Genomic DNA, 10,000 nt, shown 5'->3' with positions numbered 1-10,000 from the left:
GCCCACCTACCACACACAGCCCCACACCCCTTCCGTTCCACGTCATCCCGCGGCGACCCTCCACAAAACCACGAGAAATCCCCGGGCTCCAAACACGCCGGCATGACCATGGCTCTTGCCCCGCGTGATCCCCCCTCGGACTCGGAGCGAGGAGGCGCGGGCCGCGTTAGGCCAAAGGAGCACAAACACTCGGGTTCCCCCGGAGACGGGCGTAGGGGGACACCCGGCCAAAGCTACGCGCATCGGGCGGTCGGGGCGGGCGGGCGGTCGAGGGGGACCGTGCGGGAGAGAACCCCAACGAGACCGCGAGAGCACGCCCCTTCCTCGGATCGCTAGAGAAGAGACTTTTCTCAATGAGGGCGGGACGGACCCAGCCCGACGGGGCCTCCAAGCCGCGGCGGCCGAGAGCGGCGCGCGTGCAGGCAACGACGTGCACGCCCGACCGCCAGAGAGGAACGGGAAAGACGGCGGGCGGGCGTGGGGAGGTCTGCGGTATCGGTAAAGGCTTTTTTTTTTTTTTTTTTTTCCTTTCCAGGTCACAAACACCTTGAGCGTTCGCGGACAGGGGAGCCCGGGCCGAGATTAAAAAACGGGCACACCCCCCGAGAGCCAGGCCTCTCGAGCACCCGCCGGGTGGCAACGACGGGGAGTCCTTACAGACTTACCCCCTCTAAAGGGGGTAAAGCTAAACAAGGCCGGCCCCGCCAACGCTCCACACCAGCACCAACGCAGAGCCTACGGGAGAAGGCAGTTAAGTTACAGCAGCGCGGGTGGGTGGCTCGACAAAGCAAGCGTCCCCCCTTCTCGGGAGATGGGTAACGCCGCAGAGCCTCTCTTACCGCTAATCCCCCCTTCGGGGTCTCTCGACCTCCCGCCTCCAGAGGAGGCACGGACCCGCCGCCAACGAACCGGGAACAAAAACACGCACCGCTACTGCAGCCAGACCGAGCACAGGAGGCGCGCCGGGGAACGGGAAACGACGCCGCCACTCAGAAACGGGCACCTTTGAGGGTCAGCCTGGAACGCTCCAGGAGCACCGCGACGACCGCGAGCGAGGCACGCGCACACACCGGTCGGGAAGGGCATGCGACGCGGCAGATCGGTCAAACCCCTTCCCCCAAGTCAGAGGAAGAGGGCCGAACAAACCACACCGGGCAGAGTGAACCGCATCAAGGGCGACAGAGCACCTGACGCGTCACAGGAAACCCCACGAACCACAGCGGGAAGTGCGGGGGCCAGATAGGGCTCAGACCGGATAACCGCACCCCTGCCTTCCACACACCACCCCCGAGGGTGGGGAGGAGAGACGAGGGGCCCGCTGGCAGAACGAGAAGAGCGGCCGCCATTCGCCATGAATGTCCGTCCCTCGCCTGGCGCGGCTTAGGCTCCGGCCCGAAGACAGCACGAGAGCACCACATCGATCCAGAGGGAAAAAAAAAAAAAGGGCACCTCCACGCGAGTAGAGAAGCCAAGTCGGGAGTAAACCAAGCGAGAGCGCGAGAACCACACCGCGAGAGAGAAGAGGGGAAGGAGAGAAGGAAAAAAAAAAAAAAAAAAAAAAAAAAAAAACCGGGGAACCCAATGGAGGCTCGGGAGCTCCAAAGACCCGAAAGAAAGAAAAAGAAAAAAACGGGAGAGAAAAAAAAAAAAATCCCTTCTCTGCCTCAAAATAAGGAGCAACGCCCCGCAGGTGCACTCGGGAGGCACGAGGCAAGGAGAGGGGGCCGAAAAAAACGCGGCGCGACCCGGCCTGGCCAGCGGAGAGTCTCGGGAGCGCCACGGGCCGATGGGCGGAAAATAAAAAACCGGTAATGGCCAGGGAGACACAGCGGGAGAGGGGCAGGGGCACAGGCCCAAAACACAGCGCCTCTCCACAGGAGCCCTCGGCCATCCCCCACTGGCACGGTAAAAAGACGGGCGACAACAACCACGAAGCGGGAACACCTGACACGCGACGCAGCCAGCCAGCCACAAAAGGGCCGCCCAAAGAAAGAGGCACACAGCGCCGCCAAAGGACGGGAAGCACGCGCGGGGCCGGGCTCGAGGTGCTGCCTTGACCCAAGAGCAGAGGCTGAGGGGGTGGACGGGAATACCCGACAGCCTCGGAGGAAACGGCAACCTCAGAAACCATAGTCCTTTAATGTCACCCACTTAAAGGACAGCGTGTCAGTACCTATCTGCAGGTACAATAAGGGCAGATCGCAACGAGTGACAATGACAACACGTGCAGGGGAGTAATTCACAGGCCACAAGGGAACTTCTGGAAGTCAAGCCGGGCGAAACGTCCCAAAAATGTCCCCATGAACAAAGAGAACCGAACCTCAAAGGAACAACTGGTCGACCTCATAACCGTAAGAGGACCAAGAGAGCGAGATGGACATGCTGGAAAAGCCGGGCACCCCGCACCCTCCCGGCCAAGGAACCCGAGATCAGCCCGCACGTGGAGAGAGGCAACCAAAGGGGGGGGGGGGGAGCGAAACTCTACAAAGTAAACCGAGGATCGACGGGCAGGAAAGCCGGGACCGCCGAGGCCCGCCGCCGGGGACCCAGGAGCTCGTGCAGAAATTTAAAAAAATAAAAAGCTCCGAGACACCACGGGGCCCGGGCAGGACCGGCGGGGAGGCCGGGACAGGCGCATGCTCTCGGCCTCGGGACGCCGAGGCCCGCCGCCGGGGACCCAGGAGCTCGTGCAGAAATTTAAAAAAATAAAAAGCTCCGAGACACCATGGGGCCCGGGCAGGACCGGCGGGGAGGCCGGGACAGGCGCATGCTCTCGGCCTCGGGACGCCGAGGCCCGCCGCCGGGGACCCGGGGCTCGTGCAGGAGCAACGAGAAAACAAAAAGCTCCGAGAGACCACGGGGCCCGGGAGAGGGCCGGCGGGGAGGCCGGAGCAGGCGCCCGCTCTCGGCTTCGAGACGCCGAGGCCCGCCGCCGGGGACCCAGGAGCTCGTGCAGAAATTTAAAAAAATAAAAAGCTCCGAGACACCACGGGGCCCGGGCAGGACCGGCGGGGAGGCCGGGACAGGCGCATGCTCTCGGCCTCGGGACGCCGAGGCCCGCCGCCGGGGACCCGGGGGGGCTCGTGCAGAAATAAAAAATAAAAGGCTCCGAGACACCACGGGGCCCGGGCAGGGCCGGCGCGGAGGCCGGGGCAGGCGCCCGCTCTCGGCCTCGGGACGCCGAGGCCCGCCGCCGGGGACCCGGGGCTCGTGCAGGAGCAACGAGAAAACAAAAAGCTCCGAGAGACCACGGGGCCCGGGAGAGGGCCGGCGGGGAGGCCGGAGCAGGCGCCCGCTCTCGGCTTCGGGACGCCGAGGCCCGCCGCCGAGGACCCGGGGCTCGTGCAGAAAAAGGCCTGGGTGGACCCGACACCTATCGGTGATTCGTGAAGGACCTGAGCCTTCTGGTCGACCCGCTCAAGTTGCCTTCCACCCTCCATACCGCGTCTCTCATTTGGCCCAGGGAGCACGCATACTCCCGCCTTAGTCCTCTGGTACAACCTCCTACAAAGAGACCGTTCCCAAGCAGGACACCAACCTCCGGGACACATCCGCCCGCTTGCCGGGACTATCGTCACTCCGCCCGGCTAAAGACAGGCACGTCGTTGCCCTTGTTGTCAGCGACCGAGGACCAGGAGCGTCGTGCATAACTGCCACCGCTAGGTGTCCCCCGACAACCGTCTCCATCCTCAAGGAAACAACACAGATCGCTCGCTCGCTCGCTCGCTCGCGCGTCTCAAGCACTCCGGCGCTCCGGAGGGTCCTCCCATGATCATGCCGCCGCCCCCCCCCCCCCCCCCCCCCGCCGTGGGTGACAGGACAGGGCACTCACCGCCTCTCCCGAGTGGTTAAAAACGCTGGCTGGCCGTGGTCGCGCCGGGACATAGCGAACGCGGCCTACAGTCAGGCAGACCCCCTCAGGATACGAAAACGAAAGTATGACAGGAAGCTGTGAAAAACAGGCGAATCGCTCTCTAAAACAGAGAGTGTGACTGACCGATCGATCCGTTACTCCTCGGAGTATGTGGGGCGGGCGAGGGGCTGGCTAGCACAACTATGGGATGGTGGCATCCAAACTCGGTGGGAGGAAGGGAGGCAGGCAGGCAGGCAGGCAGGCGGCCGGCGAGGGCAGTTCCGTGTGCCTGCCATTTTAGATGGATGTCCTTTTAAAGACATTTCACCGCCTGCTTGGGGTTTGGTTTTTGTCGTGGTGTTCCTTGCCGCCACCGCCACCGCCCACTCCCACCCCCAGTTCTCAAACTAAATACCGAGTTAGAGCAAAAATTAAAACAGCACTTGTATTTTCTTTCCAGAGATAATACATTGTCACAGTGCTTTGTTTTAAGTCTTTTCGTTTGATTCAGAATTATATATATATATATATACACGCAGGATCTTTCACGTAACCCAGGCTGCCCTTGAACTGGCTTCTAGCTATTATTTTAAACGCAGGGTTTCTCACATACCCACGCTGCCCTTGAACTGCCTTCTGTTTGCCCTTATTCTATGTTTGTTTTTCAAAGTTGATTGCATTTATTTGTTCTGTCTGTCTGTCTGTCTGCCTGCCTGCCTGCCTGCCTGCCTGCCTGCCTACCTACCTAACTACCTACCTACCCGCCTACCTACCTAGCTAGCTATTATTTTAAACGCAGGGTTTCTCACATACCCACGCTGCCCTTGAACTGCCTTCTGTTTTCCCTTATTCTATGTTTGTTTTTCAAAGTTGATTGCATTTATTTGTTCTGTCTGTCTGTCTGTCTGTCTGCCTGCCTGCCTACCTAACTACCTACCTACCCGCCTACCTACCTAACTGCCTACCTATTTTTATTTTTATTTTTTTTTTTATTTTTTATTTATTTATTTTTGGTTTTTCGAGACAGGGTTTCTCTGTGTAGTCTTGGATGTCCTGCAACTCACTCTGTAGATTCACCTGCCTCTGCCTCCCAGGTGCTCGGATTCGAGGTGTGCAACAACACCACCAGGCTGTCAACCTTTTTTGTTGTTGTTGTTGTTTGTTTGTTTGTTTGTTTGTTTGTTTTCCGAGACAGGGTTTCTCTGTGTAGCTTTGCGCCTTTCCTGGGACTCACTTGGTAGTCCAGGCTATCCTCGAACTCACAGAGATCCGCCTGCCTCTGCCTCCCGAGTGCGCCACCACTGCCCGGCCTGACTACCTAGTTTAAACACAGAATTTTTCACATAACCCAGACCAGAGGATGGAGCCCAGGGCTTTGGGCACCTAGGCCAGGGCTCTCCCCGCCGCCCCCCCCCCCCATGAGCCAGGCCCCCAGCACTGCCTTCCTTTGTGTGTTTGACTCCTCCAAGTTTTAAATATTTTGGATTCATTTAATGACTGAGACAGACAGAGGCCTCTCTACATATAGCCTGGAAGTCACTACCTAGATGAGACCTGCCTCTGTCTCCTGAATGATGGGATTAAAAGACTTGCACCAACCACACCAGGCTTCCTTTTATTTCTGGAACTCTGAGAACATTTTTTCCCCTCTGAGTCTGTTTATTTATTTATTTGTTTGTTTACTTACTTACTTATTCTGTTACTTTATTGTATATTTAGTTTAACTTCAAATTTTAAGTGTCTCTGGATGTGCCTGTGTGTCTGTGGGAGTGGGGGTTGGGTGAGGTCCCAGTTCAAAACTTTTCAATAACAATTTGCATGTGGAATGTGCACTTGTATGTGCAGAATTGTGAAGAGCCTCTCCCAATCCAGACAGTACTGTCTACATGAAAAGAAAAGTTTCACAAAGGTTTACCTTCCTCGCCGGAGGGGGGGGGGCAGGGGGCGGCGCGAAGAGATAAGAAATGTGGAAGTATTCTGTTTGGTGTTTGGTTTTGGGTTTGTTCGTTTTGTTTGTTGTTGTTTTGTTTTTCCCGAAAAAGACCTCGGTGTCCTGTCTCTGTCTTTATTGATCACTGAAATCAGCTTTGGAAATCATAAACCTGTACCCAGCCAGCCAGCCAGCCAGCCAGACACACACACACACACACACACACACACACTGCAGTGGTCATGTTAATAGGCAGTCTGATCTATGGAAGTTGGAGGCCAGCCTGGCCTACAGAGCTAGTTCCAGGACAGCAAGAGCTGCTACACAAAAAAGCACTGTCTCGAAGGAAAAAAAAAAAAGTTTAAATTAAATAAATAGACATCAACACAAATAGAATTCACCTGGGATGGGATCAGACGAAAGCAACAGACAGGACAGAAATGCTGGTGAGGGAAGTCATTAAAACTCCTTTTTAAGTAATTGATGTATTCTTATTTTATGTGCATTGGTGTTTTGCCTGTGTGGATGTCTGTGTAAGCGTCCCCTGGAACTGGAGTTACAGACAGTTGTGAGCTGCCATGTGGGTACTGGGGATTGAACCCGGGTCCTCTGGAAGAACAGTCAGTGAGTGCTCTTAACCGCTAGGACATCTCTCCAGCCGCAACAACTCAGGCCTCTTCTATATTTTATTTTGTTTTGTTTTATTTTATTTTATTTGAGACTGTGTTTCTCAATGTGTAGAACTCACTTAACTGTCAGGAAATTCTTTCTGTGTGCAAGGCCAAATTTCAATTCAGAGAGATCCAGCTCAGCTGCCTCTGCTTCCCTAGTGCTGGGATTAAAGGCGTGCACCTACCTCTGTTTCCTCAATGACAGGATTAAAGGCGTGCACCACCACACTGGGCTTCCTTCTATTTCTGTAACTCGAGGAACATTTTTTTCTCTATGTGTCTGCTTTTAATTTCTTATTTATTCTGTTACTTGATTGTACATTCGGTTTAATTTCAAAATTTATGTGTCCGTGTGGTCCGTGTGTCCGTGTGTCCGTGTGTGTGTGTGTGTGTGTGTGTGTGTGTGTGCGCGCGTGTGTGCGCGCGCGTGTATGTTTGGTGGGGGTTCACAGTTCAAAACTTTTCAGTAGCTGTGGTTAGCCAACAGCATGGCTATTGACCTCACCAAAATGGAAGCAGTCATGAGGATGGAAGCCATCTTGTCTGGTGACCTCACCAAGATGGAACCCACCATGTGACATACTTTTCAAGGTCCATTTTGTTCTCTCTGTATTTCCTAGCCTCTGGAGGGCCAAAATTTAAAACCAATTTGCATGTGCAGAATTGTGAAGAGCTCTCCATGTGAAAAGAAAAGTACCATAAAAGTTTAGTTTGCTGTGTGTGTGTGTGGGGGGGGGGGTGTTCGGGGGACACCAGAGACACAGAAAAGAAATGTGGAGTTACAGACACGGTAAAGAAAAAAGAAAAAAAAAAAAAGGTCACAGAGCACAGACACCATAAGGCAGAGCAACAACTGATTCCCACATTTGTTTCTGCTATTATTTGATCTGGGTCCCATCTACCAAAGAATAAATGGACAAAAACAGAAACCCCAAATCTTAGCCACAGGGGATCACTCAGACCTATGTTCTCAGCAATCTGGAGGCGGCTAAGGCTGAGAGTTGGAGGCCCACCTGGGCTACAGAGTGAGTTCTAGGATAGGCAGGTCTATACCAAGAAACCCTGGGGGGGGGGGGAATTGAAGAAAGAGAGACAAACTTTTAGTCAGTACCTAGACTTCTCTTCTCATCCTACCCCCACCCTACAACAACCACCAGAAATGGCTTTGTTCTGTCTGTGTGTTGTGGGAACACCACAGTTTTTACACTGCTGAGGACCCAACACCACTAGCTGGTGCATCCCATCCCTAGCCCTGTTTTGTTTTCGGTTCCTTTTATTTACGTTTTTTTTTTTTTTTTTGGTTTTTCGAGACAGGGTTTCTCTGTGTAGCTTTGCGCCTTTCCTGGAACTCACTTGGTAGCCCAGGCTGGCCTCGAACTCACAAAGATCCGCCTGCCTCTGCCTCCCGAGTGCTGGGATTAAAGGCGTGCGCCACCAACGCCCGGCTCTATTTACGTTTTTTTTTAATGCCATGTTAAGTGTTCGTTATAATTTTTATTATTTCCACTGGTGTATGTGTGTAGATTCACTCACATGAGTACAGGTGCCTAGAGAGGCCAGAGGAATTGGAGTGGGCAGGAAAAATCAAGAAAGAAGAGAAGAAAGAAAGAAAGAAAGAAAGAAAGAAAGAAAGAAAGAAAGAAAGAAAGAAAGAGAGAAAGAAAGAAAGAAGATTGAGAGAAAGGAAGGAAGGAGCGAGGGAGACAGGGAGAAAAAAGGTAGAATTTTAAAAGTTAATTATAATTAACTTGGAATAAAACAAACAGCAAGGGACAGCAGTAATGGGGATCTGACTTATGAGTGGAAGGGGAAGCCCTGGGCTCCATCCTCTCAGTACTGTATGAGCTGGGTGTGCTACCCCCTTCCTGTAATCCCAGCACTCAGCAGCTAGCTGGAAAGAGGGCAGTCAGGCCGCGATCCCACCACCCCTGTGTGTGGGTTGGAAATTTTCATGTTTTTTTTTTTTTTTTTTTTCCCCTGCAGCTTCGGGCTAATGAAAAGCTCCTGTAAACTGTCGTCAAATAGGATTCTCTCTACTACTCATTAGATGTGCCCTCAGGGTCCTGTCTCTGTCTTTCATGATCACTGAACTATCTTAAAACTGGAGGAGAAAACTTATCTTTAAGTGGAAATGGCAGGTCACTGCCCTCTGATTCATTTGAGTCTTTAAAAAACAATGATTGACGGCCTGGTGGTGCTGTTGCACACCTTGAATCCGAGCACTTGGGAGGCAGAGGCAAGTGAATCTACAGAGTGAGTTGCAGGACAGCCGAGACGACACAGAGAAACCCTGTCTCAAAAAATAATAAAAACACGTATGTTATTTATTTTATGTCTATGAGCACTCTATCTGAATGTACAACCTGTCATCAGAAGAGGGCGCCAGATCCTAACATGTGATTCCCGGAAATTCCAGAAATGCCATGGCTCCAGGCCTGAATCAGTAGTGGCTTTTGTTTAAAAAGAAAACTTGGTAGGCAGTGGCAGGCAGATCTGTACATATTACAGAGGAAGGAAGGAAGGAAGGAAGGAAGGAAGGAAGGAAGGAAGGAAGGAAGGAAGAAGAAAGAAAGAAAGAAAGAAAGAAAGAAAGAAAGAAAGAAAGAAAGAAAGAAAGAAAGAAAGAAAGAAAGAAAGACTGTCTTGAAAAACTAAACAAACAAACAAAAACTAACAAAAGCAAGCAAGCATCATTGCCATCAACATTTGGGCTGTTTATCATACTACCCCAACTCCCAACGCCACCGGAACTTGTATCTGATCTGTATTCTATGTACACACACACTGCTGAGATCAGAACCCTAGACTAGCTCAGGTTCCCAAACCAACATCTGTAGCTTCATCTCATCCCCAGGCCAGATTCCCTTTGCTTTTATTCATTTTTGTCTTTATCAATGCCAGGTTAGTTAATTATTTTAATTTAAATATGGAGGCCAGAGGCTTTGGATGCTATGGAGGAAATTGTATGATGCGGAGGAAAGCATGATCTCTGTGATTTGAAGGTCAGCCTGGTCTACAGAGCTAGTTCCAGGACAGACTAACAAAAGCAAGCAAGCAAGCAAGCAAGCAAGCAAACAGGGCTGGGGATGTTATGAGGCTTCCAGACTGGCTTCTATCCTCATGTCCAACGTGGGGGTCATTTTCAAACGCATAAGCACTGCCTTCCTTTGTTTGCTTGGTTCCTCCAAGTTTTGTATATTTTCTATTCAATGAATTAGTTGGGACAGGGGCCTGTCTACATACATAGCCTGGGAAATCAGACCTGCCTCCACTTCACAGAGGTCGAACTGCCTCTGTCTTCTGAATGATGGGATTCAAGGCATGCCCCCACCACACCAAGCTTCCTTTTATTTCTGTAACTCTGGGAAAGTTTTTCTCTCTGTCTGTTTTTAATTTCTTCTTCTCTTGCTTTATTGTACATTGTACATTCCTATGTGTGTGTGTGTGGGGGGGGGGGGGGCACAGTTCTAAACTTTTCAGAAACTGCCCTCAACCTACAGCACGGTTGTTGAGCTCACCAACATAGACGCTTTCAGGAGAATGGCA

General features: G+C 52.3%; 1 long non-coding RNA gene across 2 annotated transcripts in view; it reads right to left on the bottom strand.

Moving 5' to 3' along the window:
* Window positions 1-4,793, bottom strand: part of LOC121826183 (uncharacterized) — a 195,285-nt gene extending 190,492 nt beyond the window's left edge. The window contains exons 1-3 of one of the 2 annotated variants that reach the window (XR_013043526.1): window positions 4,779-4,793; window positions 3,833-4,582; window positions 3,539-3,688 (exon numbers count right to left, since the gene is read on the bottom strand). This is a non-coding gene — a long non-coding RNA (uncharacterized LOC121826183). Of the gene's footprint in view, window positions 1-3,538; window positions 3,689-3,832; window positions 4,583-4,778 lie in introns of those variants that run through there. The other variant, XR_013043527.1, reaches the window with a different exon arrangement.
* Between the last annotated feature and the right edge of the window lie 5,207 nt (window positions 4,794-10,000).

This window comes from Peromyscus maniculatus, chromosome 11, assembly GCF_049852395.1.
Source record: "Peromyscus maniculatus bairdii isolate BWxNUB_F1_BW_parent chromosome 11, HU_Pman_BW_mat_3.1, whole genome shotgun sequence".
NCBI classification, from domain to species: Eukaryota; Metazoa; Chordata; class Mammalia; order Rodentia; family Cricetidae; genus Peromyscus; species Peromyscus maniculatus.
The sequence above is the reverse complement of the archived record's forward strand: the minus strand, read 5'-3'. Positions and strand labels throughout refer to the sequence as shown.